The sequence below is a fragment of the Amblyraja radiata genome, chromosome 1 (assembly GCF_010909765.2).
Source record: "Amblyraja radiata isolate CabotCenter1 chromosome 1, sAmbRad1.1.pri, whole genome shotgun sequence".
Classification (NCBI taxonomy): Eukaryota; Metazoa; Chordata; class Chondrichthyes; order Rajiformes; family Rajidae; genus Amblyraja; species Amblyraja radiata.
In genome coordinates this window covers 906,397-923,539 of record NC_045956.1, presented here as the reverse complement: position 1 = coordinate 923,539, position 17,143 = coordinate 906,397, and the positions used below count along the sequence as shown (strand labels likewise).

The 17,143-nt window shown below is 46.0% G+C and overlaps 1 protein-coding gene across 1 annotated transcript in view; it reads left to right on the top strand.

Annotated features, from left to right (window-relative positions):
* mgat4d (MGAT4 family member D) overlaps nt 1–17,143 on the top strand; it is a 127,397-nt gene that overhangs the window by 71,146 nt on the left and 39,108 nt on the right. The window lies entirely within an intron of this gene.

Genomic DNA, 17,143 nt, shown 5'->3' with positions numbered 1-17,143 from the left:
TATTCTGGATCAGCTTACCAGGGGGGACTTTATCAATGCCTTACTAAAATACATTTAGACAACATCTACCTCTTTACCTTATCATTGTATTTCCTTTTTTTAAATGTTGTAATAAATAGAGGTCTGCAACTTTTATTTTGTTTTCTAACTTGATTTTGTTTCCTGCATTTTCCTCTTTGGATTTGTCAATTTATATTTATATTGAGCACTTCCAAAGTAGATGAAGGTTGGACAGGCAGCATGTCTGGAGAAAAGGAACTGGTAATGTTTCAGGTTGAGATCCTTCCCCAGTCTGGGGAACCTGATGCTTTAACATTTCTGGGGAAGGGTCTCGACCCGAAACATCATCCGTTCCTTCTCTCCAGAGATGCTGCTTGTCCCGCCGAGTTGCTCCAGCATTTTGTGTCTACCTTCGATTTAAACCAGCATCTGCAGTTGTTTCCTACACATAGATAAGGTTGGAAGCAAGTCCAAGATGAATAATGCTTTGGAAGTGAAAACAGGTTAATCTAGGGAGGGCATGGATATGTCGCTTTTACTTCATCCCTGGAGTTATCAAGGCTGGGAAAAGTCTTTATATTTTCAGAAAATGTTAGGGAGAGTCTTGCGGTCATTTATAAAGCTGGGATCCAAGCACAGTGAGGTCAGGTTCCAAATGGACCAAACAGCCATTGTTTCAATTACATCCTTGCAGTGCTCTTTGTTGCCCATAGTAGATGCTGTCCATAGAGACTGCAATACCCTCATATTGGTTTCCAGTGCTCATTGTCCAAAAGCATCAAATAGCTCAAAACTAGCAACTTCTGTACACGGCACATGCCAGGAAATTTCACAATAACCTAATGACATGCAGACGTCATGAATCCCTCTACTGGGAGGGAAGGAGAGAAGGGAGTGAGGGAAGTAGAGAAAGAATGGGGAAGGTGAGAAAGAAGGGAGGGAGGGAAGGAGAGAAGGTAAAAGAGAGAGAGGAAGGAGGGAGGGAAGGAGAGAAGGGAGGGAGGTAGGGAAGGGAGGGAGGGAAGAAGGGAAGAGAGGGAGGGAAGGGAAGGAGGGAGAGGGCTGGTGACGGGAGCAGATGCGGGGCAGACTGGTGTGAGCTGAGGCTGAGGTTTGTAAATGTTGCTCCAAACCCCGGCCTGGCCCTCCCTGAATTGCTCACTGTGTCTCCCCGGGGAGAGAGCGGGGTGGAGCCGGGGCTGTGTGCGTGAAGCACGGCGACTGGAGGGGCGGAAGCGCTGCCTTGGGACCGTAAGGGACCTCCCCCTCTCCCCCTTCTCCATTCCCCCTCACACCCCACTCCCCGTCCACCCTTCTCTCCCCCCTCCACCCGGGGTAGATCTACCCGAGCCGAGAGTAGATTACTCCAACGATCCTAGAGCAAAGCTTTGGATTACTCTAGCGCGGGGCCCCCCTTAGGCGCGGGGCCCAATTGGGAGCAATCGGTCCAATCGGCTTAAGGCCGGCCCTGTGTACAACCAAACTGGAGGTTTTAGAACCGCTGTGTGACTTTGTCAGGGTGAACAGGTTGGAGGTAAGACTGAGTAATTCCATGAAGATGTGATCAGGTGAAGTTAAGTTAAATAATTATTGTGTTTATTTGGGTAGAGTAACTCCAAGCCACCGCTCTCTCTAAAACCCACCACTCTCTGTAAAAAAAGTGAGCATACTTAATTGTGTTTTACATTTTATTTTTGTCAGTTTGTCTTCTTTACAGTTTACTGCAGATCCTGTACTTAAAAATAATGGAATCATTAATTAGTGCAAAACTGTTTACTGTGATTGCATGAAGCAGCTCTAGTGGAAATGCACTCTTGCAGTCCGTGGTGGTAAGATGAGAATGATCATTAGTGATGGCATAGTGTTTAACTGACTGGGGAAATGTAAGATGGGTGGTTGATGGTCAGCAAAGACATGGTGGGCTGAATGGCCTGTTTCCATGCTGTATTTCTCTATGAATGTCTCACATGAAAGAGATGATTTCACAGAATTGCCTCTCCCATTGATTCTCTGGTAAGTTAAAGTAGGATGGTTAATCCACACAGTTTGTAATCCTGAATAGTATAATCATCTTCTGGAGAAATAAAGGTAGTATGAATACTGCGAAGAAGACGTAAGGGCCTGTCCCACCAGCATGCGATTGCATGCGTCTAGCGCGACCAAACGTCGATGGAGGCGTATGGCCTCGCGGGGCTGGTCCCACTTCGATCGGCGGAGGCGTATGGAGTTGTGCGGGGTTGGTCCCGACATTGCCGCGGGGCTCCAAAAATCTTGCACTGTCCGAAAATCCCGCGCGCCAACGGCCTGTCGGCCCACAGGCGCATTGAGGGCGTACGCCTAGCGCGATGACATCACCGCCCGGCGTGCCGTTGCGTGATGACGTCACCGCCCGACGCCGTGCGACGTCCAAATTCAGTCGGCCCGCCTCCTGCCCAGCTGATTGGTGAGTATGATGTCGGGACCAGCCCCGCACAACTCCATACACCTCCGCGGTTCGAATTGAGACCGGCCCCGCGCGGCCATACGCCTCAAGCCACCACGTTTGGTCGCGCTCGATGCATGCAATCGCATGCTGGTGGGACAGGCCCTTTACAGCTGATGTTCACAAAATGCTAGGGTAACTCAGCGGGTCAGGCATCATCTCTGGAGAAAAGGAATGGGTGACATTTTGAGTCGAGGCTCTTCTGCAGACTGAGAGTCAGGAGAGAGGGAAACAGGAGATATGAAAAGGTACAGAACTGCACCGACTGCCAAAGAGCCCACAATAGTCCATTGTTGGCTATGAAGGAGGTGATAATAAGGGGATACGAACAGTAAAACTAGCAGGACATCTAGGCTGGGGCAGGGACAGAGAGCGAGGGGGAATGCAAGATTTGCTTGAAATTAGAGCAATGTTCGTACTGCTGGTGTGTAAGCTGCCCAAGCAAAACATGAGGTGCTGTTCCTCCAATTTGTGCTGGGCCTCACTCTGACAGTGACTTTCTCAGGACAGAAAGATCCGGTTTATTCCTCTATTGTTTCGACCCTTTCAGCAACCTCATTTATGTGTTTTAATCACTGATATATGTTTATTGAATAAACACTGAACGAGTGAAAACTATCAACACACATTTTCTAAAACAAACTGTCCAAAATAGCTGGCATGTTTTACATGTTGTTGAGAGCTGCAATTAACTCGTATGGTACTGACAAATGCTACATATATTTCACCAAATCATGGGCGGATAATTTTCAAGTGTTTAATCAGGCTTGAAAAGTACAAAATGATTCAGTAAATAATGTGAATATCACACAGTGGCCTAACCACCTCTTCTTGACCTCTAAAACATGGCTTTCATTAAATAGCACGCAACAAAAAAAGCTTGTCACGGTCCCTTGGTACCTGACAATAAATTAAACTAAGTATCTTAATCTCAACATTGTGGAAACGTCACAGACCACTTATCTAACGCAACATTCGGTGTGGCGGCGCCTTGTGGCCTCAGCTCTGGCCGACTTCGGAGCGCGCCGCAGATCGCTGTGGTGGCGCACGGCTGCAACCTGACCCCGGAGCTTCGGAGGCTCCGGCTGCAGGCCCGGTGGACAGTAACATCGGGAGCTTGCGGGTCCATGGTGGGAGACCGTTTTTCAGAGCTCCCGCAACGGCAACTTCGCCCGCCCGAATCGAGGGGTTTAAATCGACCCGGAGCGGGGCCTTACATCGCCCGGCGCGGCTTAAACGGCCGCGGGACATACCATCGCCCGCCGGGGATTCTAACATCAAGAGCCTCGATCAGCTCGATGCAGCAGTTTGACTGCTTGACTGCGGGAGAAGAATAAAGAACAGAGAACGGGGAAGAGATAAGACTTTTGCCTCCCATCACAGTGAGGAGGTGTTTGGAGATTCACTGTGATGGATGTTTGTTTGGAATTGTGTTGTGTGTTTTGGTTTTTTGCTGTTATGACTGCAGGAATTACATTTTGTTTGAACCTTGTTCGAATGACAATAAATGGCATTCTGTTCCATTATATTCCATTCTAACTAGCCACATTAATACTGTAGCTACATGAGCTGATTTGAGGAGGAGTGTAGGAAGGAACTGCAGATGCTGGTTTAAACCAAAGATAGACACAAAATGCTGGAGTAACTCAGCGGGACAGGCAACATCTCTGGAGGGAAGGATTAGGTGACGTTTCGGGTCGAGTCTGAAGAAGGATCTCGACCTGAGACGTCACCCATTCCTTCCCTCCAGAGATGCTGCCTGTCCCGCTGAGTTACTCCAGCATTTTGTGTTTATCTTCTGAGCTGATTGGAGGCTGGGTATTGTGTGGGGTGCTACACAAGCATTTTTGCCATCCATCAAGTATAAGCAGGAATGGTAGAATATTCTTGACTTCCCTACATTAGTATAGCTCCAATGACATTCAGGAAGCTTGATAGCAATCAGGATAAAGAAACACTAACGTTTTAAGGCAAACAGTAACACCTCAAAGTGAGCGAGTGATTTTATAATGTGGCTGTTGTTATTATTGGAATGTAAAGAAATATCTAAAATAAGGGAATTCAGATAATTGCTTATGGCTGTGGTGTAGCAGCGAATGTAAAACTTCACATGCTTTTCTTGATGATGAATTCATCAAGGATTGTGCTAGGATCTATATTTTCTGAATAGATGAACATTCAAAATTTGAATGTCCTCTAATTTGAGGTGTTTTTCCTTGCAATATTGACCGGAGAGGTAAAGCTAAACAGGAATAGGCTCATGAGTTGTTTCATCCTGCATTAAAACTACCTTTGAATCACTTTAGTTATGTAGTACTGGTGTAAGCAGGTTTAAGGGTTTGTGGTAGTACTTTGCAAGTTGTTAAACTCCTTCCCATTCTGGCAGAGAATGTTACTGTGTATTAGTGATGGTCTTATATTGACAGACTGGAGAAGTGGCTATGTGCTCGTTGCATGATTTTGCTGACATCGCAAGAATGAAGCAGAGTTGGGAATGATTGAATGCCAAGTTAAACAATGATGACCCACTAGATGAGCTTGGAGGCCAAAGATAAGCGATAGATGCTACCACGGGACGACAGATGGCACAATGGGCTAAGTGTTCGGCTGGCAACCTGAAGGTGGCTGGTTCGAATCCCGCTTGGAGTGCATACTGTCGTTGTGTCCTTGGGCAAGACACTTCACCCACCTTTGCCTGTGTGTGAATATGTGTGAGTGATTGGTGGTGGTCGGAGGGGCCGTAGGCGCAGAATGGCAGCCACGCTTCCGTCAGTCTGCCCCAGGGCAGCTGTGGCTACAGAAGTAGCTTACCACCACCGAGTGTGACTGAGGAGTGAATGAATAATGCGATGTAAAGCGCCTTGAGTATTAGAAAGGCGCTATATAAATCCCATCCATTATTATTACCAGGACTGAGGTGAAGAGAGTTTTCTGATGCTACATTGGCTGACATTAACATGATTGGGTGTCATGACCTCCACATTCCCTACTGAATGCTTCACTGTTAGGTCACTTGTTTGTCGTGTTGGGTCTAATGATGGCTGTGTTATCAGGAGTGGAGTGATCTGCTTGCCAGATGGGACAGGCTGCAAGAGTGTATTTTCACCAGAGCTGCTCTATGCAATCACAGTCACAAATTTAGCACCAATTAATGATTCAATTATTTTTAAGTGCAGGATCTGCAGTAAACTGTAAATAAGACAATGTGACAAAAATAAAATGTAAAAAACCCAAGTAGAGCATAAAGATATGCTTAGTTTTGTTTAGAGATACAGTGTGGGAAACAGGCCCTTCGGCCCACCAATTAGTTGACCAATAATCACCTGCATACTATCCTGCAAACTATTGACAATATACAGAAGCCAATTACAAACGTGCATGTCTTAGACAGGAAACTGGATAAAACCCATGTGGTCACAGGGAGAACATGCAAACTCTGTACAGACAGTACCCATAGTCAGGATTGAACCCAGGTCTCCGGCACTGTAAAGCAGCAACTCTACCACTGCGCCACCATGCATGCAGAAAATCTTCACAGTCTCTTTTCATTTAGTCTGTTGGGTCCATTATTGTGCCCACACGCCCATATCCTTTGTCCTTTCCTCCGATTCTGTAATGTCTTTGTCTATACATAAAAAATCAAAAACAGCTGAAAGCAATTAATATCTGTGTAACTCTGATCCAAATGTTACAGATTTATACATCCTTTCATAAACCTATTGAGATGACCATAAGAGTCTCACAGGAGCTTTCCAAGAGACTAATACAGTCGGCATAATGCGATAATAACAGCAGGCCACATGATCCTTCTGTGAAGAAACGAGATGCTATTATTCCCTGCGCCCATTAAAGCACTTTCAGTATTTCTGATAATCGTGCAATTCTAAAGCTCAGTGTTTCAGGTCATTCGGTTACAAACTGTTGGCCAGGATTTTGTGTGATTGAGAGACAGAAAACTAGAAACATCAAGGATTACGGTTTCTTCCAGCATCTTCATTCTTAATTCATGTAGCAATCACAAAGTTAGTTATGAAGTGTAATGCCTCTATTTGCCTCTATTTGCAAAGCCTATGGGCTGACAAATGTTTGCTCTTTCTCAATGGCATTTGAACATTGTCCAGTAATTAGTTTAGCCATTCAACATTGCACACTGGCTGCTTTCACAGGAACAAATAGGAAAGAGGCCACTGTCTCGCCAAGAGATAAATAACTGTGATAATACCTAATTGAGGTAAAATAAAGATGTTCCTGAAAGAAATACATGCCACTAATGCTGATTTATTTTTAAACATGGCTTAGCTTAGACAGCATAGATTAAAGGTTTTCTGTACTTAACACACTTAAACTTTAATTGTGCTACAACTATCATGCACCTGTGCTAGAAGTTTGATTTTCTTTTATAAAGAAGTAATTAGTTTAGTTTCGGGATGTAGCATGGAAATAAGACCTTTGGCATACCGCGTCCACGCCTACCATCGATCACCCATCGGTTCACACCAGTTATATGTTGCCCCACTTTCCCATCCACTCCCTACACATTAGAGGCAATTTTACAGAGGCCAATTAACCTACAAACCTGTACATCTTAGGGATGTGGGGGGAAACAGAGCACCCTGAGGAAACACTAGACAATAGGTGCAGGAGTAGGCCATTCGGCCCTTTGAGCCAGCACCGCCATTCAATGTGATCATGGCTGATCATCCCCAATCAGTACCCCGTTCCTGCCTTCTCTCCATATCCCCTGACTCCGCTATTTTTAAGAGCCCTATCTAGCTCTCTCTTAAAAGCATCCAGATAACCTGCCTCCACCACCCTCTGAGGTAGAGAATTCCACAGACTCACCACTCTCTGTGAGAAAAAGTGTTTCCTCGTCTCCGTTCTAAATGGCTTACTCCTTATTCTTAAACTGTGGCCCCTGGTTCTGGACTCCCCCCAACATCGGGAACATATTTTGGACTCCCCCAACATCGGAATATATACAAGCCCAGCCGCTCCATTCTCTCCTCGCATATGACAGTCCCGGGAATAACCTGTAAACCTACGCTGCACTCCCTCAATAGCAAGAATGTCCCTTCCTCAAATTAGGGGACCAAAACTGCACACAATACTCCAGGTGTGGTCTCACCAGGGCCCTGTCCAACTGCAGAAGGACCTCTTTGCTCCTATACTCGACTCCTCTTGTTATGAAGGCCAACATGCCATTGGCTTTCTTCACTGCCTGCTGTACCTGCATGCTTACTTTCATAGACTGATGAACAAGGACTCCTAGATCCCGTTGTACTTCCCCTTTTCCCAACTTGACGCCATTTAGATAATAATCGGCTTCCTGTTTTTGCTACCAAAGTGGATAACCTCACATTCATCCACATTAAACTGCATCTACCATGCATCTGCCCACTCCCCCAACCTGTCCAAGTCACCCTGCATTCTCATAGCATCCTCCTCACAGTTCACACTGCCACCCAGCTTTGTGTCATCTGCAAATTTGCTAATGTTACTTTGAATCCCTTCATCTAAATTATTGATATATATATTGTAAATAGCTGCGGTCCCAGCACCGAGCCTTGCGGTACCCCACTTGTCACTGCCTGCCATTCTGAAAGGGACCCGTTAATCCCTACTCTTTGTTTCCTGTCTGCCAACCAATTTTCTATCCATGTCAGCACCCCAATACCATGTGCCCTAATTTTGCCCACTAATCTCCTATGTGGGACCTTATCAAATGCTTTCTGAAAGTCCAGTTACACTACATCTACTGGCTCTCCCTTGTTCATTTTCCTAGTTCCGGGTTTCCTGGAAACCCGCGCAGTCACAGAGAGAATGTGAAAACCCCACACAGACAGCACCTGAGGTCGGGATCGAACACGGATCTCTGGTGCTGTGAGGCAGTGGCTCCACTAGCTGATCACTGTAAAGATAAACACAAACTACAATGAAAGCTGTAAAGGAGTGATGTCTAACACACTGTAACCTTTACTGAGTCCTTTATTATAGCACATGGTACACACGTCCCAGCACTGACTGCATCTAGTCTTCAGGCGTGCTGGAACCAACAGGGAGGAACGAAGGGAGGATCTCACAGTTATACTGATATGGGTAGGTGTGGTTAGTGGTGTTGAGGTAGCTACGTTATAGGTTGCATGCATAAACCATCTACATCCTTCCCCTTAGGAAATTAAGAAATCAAAGATACAACAGTGGCAGGGAGATTATACAAAACCTGCAAATCTAAACGAAATCACCGTAACGGTCAGGAGGTCTGACAACCCGACCCGAGCGGGTGCGCATGGCACCCTCACCCTCCCCACCCGAAAGAAGAGGAGGAGGAGCAGGAACAGCTGGAATGGAGAACGCAGGCGGAGACTCAGCCTGGAATGCGGAAGGGGAGCCGACCGGCACAGGAGAGCCTGGGGAAGGGGACTGTGCAGGAGAGATCGGAGCAGGCGGTGAGAGAGGAGCGCGGGAAGGGGAGGAGCGGACAGGGGTTGAGAAACCCGGAGGAGCATGGTGAGGGGACCGCGGCGAACGGGCAGATTGGGGCATGCGAGTCGAGGGGTAGTTAGTGGCAGCAGGCTCGAATCTCAACCGAGGAGCATGCGGGGCCGCAGGGGAGGCTTAGGCTCGTTGACAGCCAACAGGTGCTGGCGGCTGCGGCGATAGATGGTCCCTTCAAAGTCCACCAAGTAGGACCGTGGCGAATTGTCCACCCCGACCATGGTTGCGAGTCGGGAGAAACCGGTGGAAGTCTGCAAGCGAACGACCTGGCCAGGCAGCAGAGGTGAGAGGGGGCGGCAGGACTTGTCGTGGGAGCGGCGCTGAACTTCATGCCGTTGAGCAATCCGTTGCTGGACAGCAGCAGGCTGAAGGACCTTTGGCACCAAGGATTGTTGTGCGATCGGCATCGGAGGGCGAAGAACGCGTGACATCAGACGTTGAGCAGGGGATCGCATGGTATTGTCCCTGGAAATGTTACGGAGGTTTAACAAGCCCTGGTAGAAATCACTGTTGGAGAGACGAGACTGCTCGAGCAAGGTCTTGGCGCTGCGGGCAGCACGTTCGGCCTGGCCATTGCTCTGCGGGTATTCTGGGCTGCTGGTGAAATGAGTGAAGTTCCACTTCACGGCAAAAGCTTTGAACTCAGCGCTGGTGAACTGACGGCCGTTGTCGGTCTGTAAACGGACCGGGGACCCAAAGGTGGCAAAGTGTCGGCGCAGCTTACTGAGGACCATCTCAGAGGTGATGGCAGGGAGAAGGTCCACTTCGAACCAGTTCGAGTAGGAATCAACCAACACGAGGTATTGCTTACCACGCCAATCAAAAATGTCTGCGGCCAGCGATGACCAGAGCATGTCAGGGGCCGGCTATTTTCATAAAGGTTAATTCTGGTATTAAAACAGCAGAGAATAAAATCCTTAATTAATACGTAAATATGATTAAAAATAAATAAAAAGCTGCAAATACTCGAAACACTCAACAGGTTGAGTAGCATCAATGGAGAGAGAAACAAACTTGAGAAGTTAATTCTGTTTCACTTTCCACAGATGCTCCTGATCTGCTGAGTTTTTTTCCAGCATCGTCTATTTTCTTTACATAAATATAATTGTTAATAAGGATATTTGTGGGGCCTGGGTTGGATATGGAAAAAACGGACTCATTTGTCATATGTGGAGGAATTAAGCAAATTGAGCCTGTACACTTTGGAGCAAAAAAACACAGTGTGGAATTCTAAATAAGCATTTTATTCTTGCACATATACCTCAAGTTTAGAAGAACGAGAGATAATTTATTTGAATTGGATATAATTAATGTGGGGTTTGACAGGTTTGTTGCAAGAATGGTGTTTCCCGTCATTGGCCTGTCTAGTGCCTGGTATCACTGTTTCAGATAGCAAGTCAGAACAAAAAATAGATCAACCCGTGGGAAGGATACTTGGCTATCAAGGATTTGTCAATGAGAAGGGAAATTAATGGGGGTTTTTACATATAAATCAAGGGCTTTTAGGTAAATTCAGGTATGTGGAGCTGGAGTAAATGATCAGCCGTGGCTTAATAGCTTGTGGAACAGGTATGAGGAACTGAATGTTTTTTCCAGCTTCTATTTGCAGATTCTTATGTTCTGTTTTTGTGTACCTGTCATGACAAGACTTATGATGCATATTGTGTAATCAGTTTTGATATGGTTCAATGGTAACAAAATGTATATTTTGGTACATTGGCTTTCATTTGACACTAGCAGGAACTAATGTGCAACTGCATGGGAGGAGCGGAGTGGGTAAACAAATATAAAAACATAGAAACGTAGAAAAAACCTGCAGGAGGAGGCCATTCGGTCGTTCGAGCCAGCACCGCCATTCATTGTGATCATAGTTGATCACAACCCGTGCCTGCCTTCTCCCCATATCCCTTGACTCCACTAGCCCCTAGAGCTCTATCTAACTCTCTCTTAAATCCATCCAGTGACTTGGCCTCCACTGCCCTCTGTGGCAGGGAATTCCATAAATTCACAACTCTCTGGGTGAAAAAGTTTTTTCTCACCTCAGTCTTAAATGACCTCCCCTTTATTCTAAGATTGTGGCCCCTGGCTCTGGACTCGCCCAACATTGGGAACATTTTTCCTGCATCTAGCTTGTCCAGTCCTTTTATTATTTTATATGTTAAATGGTGTACTTAGATAGTTTATTTATCTAACCTCCAAACCAATACAAACATTTAGCTATACACAGTTTCCAACAAGCCAGTTATTGTTTATAGGATGATGTTAATGTAACACAATTTCACCTTTGAATTGATGTAAAATGTAGAATACAATTGTACAATGTGCAACTTGCTAGATTGGACAAAGGCACCAATTTGCCCTTGTGCCAAGAGGTCCAACTACTTTGCATTATTTTTTTTCCGCCTCACATTAGCAGAAAAGTGTTTGTCCTGTTTGTTGTTCCTTAAATGTATGATTGAATTAATTAAATCCAAAGGCAGTGGTGCACATTAATGAAAGGATGCACATTCAAAGCTTTGTTTGTTTGAACAGGGAAGAATGCAGAGTCAGTAGTATCACTCCCACCCAATTGTCATCAGGTCTCATATTGATGACTGTAATCCCAATACACACTCATAGTTTTCTTTTACTCCTTGTTTGGACCATTGATGTCAGCTCTGTATTTGCCTAAACTACAGAAAATTGTGACTTGTTTTAAAAAGAAGTTTGTCTTCACTCAAATATAGAATACAGGGCAAATTGTCAAATTCTTTGTAATTTATCATCTCATATTTTCATGCCATTTTGCAACAGAGGAGACGGTACTGATGAAGGTTAATATGATTACTTTAATGACAACAGAGGGTTGCAGCAGAGAATAATTGAATCTTGGGCTGTAGATGACAAACAAATAGCTTGAGCTTTGCTTCCAAGTCGCATCAAGTCGCCTTTCGGTTGGCCTGCTGCTTTGACATTCACATGGCAACAACTTTCTGAAAGAATCGTGTCAGTGATAGGAAGCCTTAAGAAGATTTGCAATATATTGCAACTGAAAGGAGAGAGAGAGGTCAGCATCGGTTGTGCTTGGCCATGGTGCTGGAGGTGAGCTTCAGCCATGAACAGCAAACGCTCCCCCAGTAGTTATAGCTCCACTCACCTCCAGACTTAGACAATAGACAATAGATGCAGGAGCCAGCACCACCATTCAATGTGATCATGGCTGATCATCCACAATCAGGGGAGGTGAATACCAAAGTTAAAGTGTTGTATATGAATGCGTGAAATATGAGAAATAACTTTGGTATTCACCTCCCCTCTCACTATTGCCACTGACCTTACTCTCTTATCCCCTCTCGAACTTTCCTTCCCATTAATTCAGGAGTCTTTTGTAACTTTTCTTTTAACACCATCCTTATACTCCCAATTTGTCAACCCCCCCCCCCCCCCCCCCCCCCCCCCGCTATTTAGTTTAAACCCAATGTCGGTCTTGCCGGTCGAGTATCATCCCTAGCTTTGGAGCCACCGACCTGTCCACCGCTTGGACTGGAAGCCTCTTCTGCCCCGACATCTCCCAAGAGGATGTATCTGTTTGCGAGAGGAACTTCCATCGAGGTCTCCTAAACTTGCTTCATCCTCTTTCTTGCACATCCTGTACTCTTGGAGTGACGACCTGACTGTAGACAATAGACAATATGTGCAGGAGTAGGAACTGCTCCAGTTCCCTAATTCATTCATTTAGGAATCGCACCTGGATGTAGTTCCCACAGGTGTCGTGGTCAGTTCCCACATCCTGCAACATACACACAGCATGAGCTTCCCTGCCTAAGTGTTTAAAAAACACACAACAGAACAGAACAAGTGTAGCCTCCTTGCCTCAGCTTCCTCGCCGAAGACTCTTGGGCCAAAGACTCGCACTTTTCTCTCCAAGGCACTTCACCCCAACAAGGCCGCTCTGCTACAGTTGCACTTGTTTATATCTGTTATCTAATCAACTACTTTAGGGCGAATTCGTAAATTACCTGAATTTTAAGCTTTAGAAAAAAATATTTTTATTAGAAGCAATGTACAATCGTATAAACCATGGCATATAACATAATACAATTCATGTACAACTTCTTGTTTTAAATTTAATAATAGAAAAGTAACAGAAGCAAGAAAAAATAGAGAAAAGAAAAGATTCAGGAAAGTAGCGATGTGTTAGCCCCAGGAGTTAACAATTAGTAGTTTGTGGATAGATAGAGAGAAAGAGCCCATAAAGATGTAGAAAAAAAGAGAAACCGAGAAAGGAAAAACAAAAATAGAAAAAAAGAACAGAAAAGAAAAGGAATATACTACTTCATATCTTTCCACACCCCTTCCCCCGTGACACATTCTTTCCCACTGACTCACCGACCTTCAGCCCATACTCTCTTTTCTCTGCTTCTGCTTCAGCCTGACCTCTGTGGCATCCGTCCTTGGTGACGCACCTGCCTTGACATGGCTTCTCCAGACAGAAATAGCCTGCAGAGTTCACATTAGTTTAGTTTAGAGATACAGCACGGAAACAGGCCCTTCGGCCGACCGGGTCAACGCCGACCAGCGATCCCCGAGCATTAACACTATCCAACACCCACTAGGGACAATTTACATTTACCAAGCCAATTAACTACAAACCTGTACGTCTTTGGAGTGCGGGAGGAAACCAAAGTTCTCGGTGAAAACCCACGCAGATCATGGGGAGAACGTACAAACTCCGTACAGACAGCACCCGTTGTCGGGATCGAACCCGGGTCTCCGACGCTGCATTCGCTGTCAGGCAGCAACTCTACCGCTGCGCCACCGTGTTCCTAGTTCTCTAGTTATCATTAGAAATGCTGGATTTCCTGAAAGCTTGTTTGGATTTACGACTGTGTTGAAGCTTTGGCCTTCCTCTGATGATGAACACAGAGCAAAGCCTTCAATGGATGACCTTGAAGCTTGTGCTACATGTGCTCTCCCAGCAGTAAGCCAGTAAGCATCCAGTTAAATCAGCATGTAATTGATGGCAATGGAACTGCAGATGCTGCAATCTTGAGTAAAACACAAGTGCTGGAGTAACTCAGCAGGTTGAGCTGTTCTAGCAGGTTGTGTTTTGCTCCTCATTGGCAATGCTTTGCTCCCATGTGATTAAGCTGTTTAATCTTCAGTGTTGTGTGGAGCACAACCAGCTTACAACCATCCAAGGTTCCAACAATGCCAAAGTAGTAGGTATTAAGATGCATCCTTGCTTCAAGCCAGTATCGATGTTGACCTCAAATGGTTTTTCATTTTCATACTTAATGGTTTCCTTTATTCCCCCCATGTCTGGGGATTGGACAAGCTAGATGCAGGAAAAATGTTCCCAACGTGGGGCGAGTCCAGAAATAGGGGCCACAGTCTTAGAATAAAGGGGAGGTCATTTACAACTAAGGTGAGAAAAATCTTTTTCACCCAGAGAGTTGTGAATTTATGGAATTCCCTGCCACAGAGGGCAGTGGAGGCCAAATCACTGGATGGATTTAAGAGAGAGTTAGATGGAGCTCCAGGGGCTAGTGGCGTCAAGGGATATGGGGAGAAGGCAGGCACGGGTTATTGATAGGGGACGATCAGCCATGATCACAATGAATGGCGGTGCTGGCTCGAAGGGCCGAATGGCCTCCTCCTGCACCTATTTTCTATGTTTCTATGTCATTCCATGAGAAAAGGGAGTACTTTTGCAGGTGGCCATAGCCAGAGGTTAATAGGATCTTGTAATGCCTTTCCTGATTACCATGTCAACAGTGGTTTATAGGTCAACTGCTGCTACTTGGAGAGATGCCCGTTGTCTATAGACTCACTACATTATTCAACCTCTCCCTGGACAAGTCCGTGGTCCCTGCCTGCTTCAAAAAATCCATCATTGTACCGGTACAAAAAAATGCCTCCCCAGCCTGTCTGAATGACTACCGTCCGGTGGCCCTTACCTTGGTAGTCATGAAATGCTTTGAGAGGCTGGTGAAGAAACACATCTGCGCCTTCCTCCCTCGGAACATGGACCCGTTGCAGTTCGCATACCGTCCGAACAGATCCACGGACGATGCGGTCTCCCAGGTCTTGCACATCGCTCTCTCCCATCTGGACAGCCAGAAGGGGGGCTACGTGAGGATGCTGTTCATAGACTACAGTTCAGCCTTCAACATGATAGTCCCCACCAGACTGGCCGGGAAGCAAATGGAATTGGGGCTCAACACCTCCCTGTGTGCCTGGGTCCTGGACTTTCTCACCGCCAGGCCCCAGGTAGTCAAGATGGGAGGGAATACATCGAAGTCCCTCACCCTGAGCACAGGATCGCCCCAGGGTTGCGTCCTCAGCCCCCTATTGTACTCCCTGTACACACATGACTGTGTGGCTAGGTTCAGCTCCAACTCAATAATTAAGTTTGCTGATGACACTGTGGTGGTGGGCCTGATCTCAGACAACGACGAGAAGGCCTACCGGGAGGAGGTGGCTGGTCTAGCACTCTGGTGCCAGGATAACAGCCTCCTCTTGAACATCAAAAAAACGAAGGAGCTGATCATGGACTTTAGGAGGGCACATCATCCGAGGACGTACACTCCATTGAGGATAAATGGGGATCCTGTGGATAGGGTGAACTGTTTTAAATATCTGGGAGTCCACATCTCCGAGGATATGACATGGGCATCACACGCCTCAGCACTCGTGAGTAAGGCAAGGCAGCGCCTTTACCACCTCAGGCAATGGAGGAAATTCAGAGTGTCTCCAAGGATCCTCCAGTGCTTCTACGCAGCGGCGGTGGAAAGCATCTTGTCCGGGAACATTACCATCTGGTTTGGGAATTGCTCTGACAAGGACAAGAAGGCTCTGCAGAGAGTAGTGCGTTCGGCCGAACGTACTATGGGAACTTCACTTGCCCCCCTGCAGGAACTATACATCAGGAGGTGCAACTCCAGAGCCAACAATATCATGAGAGACCCCTTCCACCCCTGCAACGGACTGTTCCAGCTGCTACGGTCAGGCAAACGCCTCCGTTGCCATACGGTGAGAACGGAGAGGTTGAGAAGGAGTTTCTTCCCAGAGGCCATTCGGACTATAAATGCCTATCTCACCAGGGACTAACTCTACTGAACGTTTTTCCTTCCATTATTTATTATGTGAAAGAATATGTGTGTTATGATTGTGTTTATAGTTTGTTTGGTTGTTTGGTTGTTTGTCTTTTGCACAAAAGTCCGCGAGCATTGCCACTTTCATTTCACTGCACATCTCGTATGTGTATGTGACAAATAAACTTGACTTGACTTGACTTGACTTATTGCCAACAAGTGTACAATGAATGGCATGTCAGCCATAGAAATCTTACTCCAAATCGATACTGGATAGACCCTTTCAGTAAAGAGTTGAAATATTTTCAACAGGATCCATTACAGATATTATCAACCACACTAAGTAGAGATTTCTTCAGGGGAGGTTGCAGCCTCCTTTGCCCCTTCTGTGGTTGGAGGGTCCTGGCATCTTTCATTTCCTGGGTATTTGGTTTTCTGCCCCCAGGTTCAAAAAAGAGTGGCCACGGTGGCGCAGCGGTAGAGTTGCTACCTTACAGCGCTTGCAGCGCCGGAGACCCGGGTTCCATCCCGACTATGGGTCGTGTCTGTACGGAGTTTGTACGTTCTCCCCGTGACCCGCATGGATTTTCTACGAGATCGTCGGTTTTCTCCCACACTCCAAAGACAGACAGGTTTGTAGGTTAATTGGCTTGGTGTATGTGTAAATTGTCCCTAGTGTGTGCAGGATTGTGTTAATATGTGGGGATCGTTGGTCGGTGCGGACTCGGTGGGCCGAAGGACCTGTTTCCACGCTGTATCTCTAAACTAAACTAAATTATGTTTAGTATCGCACACAATCATACCCTCCCCCTCCCCATCTTTAGAAATTCCAGAGATACCAGATAATTTGTATATGTTTTACAATTATTAAGTTGTATCCACACATAATACAAAGGAAAAATATTACAGGCACCATAAATCTGAGCAGGTAGTGCAGGAAATAATCAAATAAGAAGCTCTCAAATATATTAACTCTTCTCCCCATAAATCCAGCCTAGTTATAGCACTTTCTGTTTGTATTCCCCCGTATAATATTTGTTTTTCAAAGCAAACCAGTTATTTTCCCAGTTATTTTCCTCAGATGCCAATT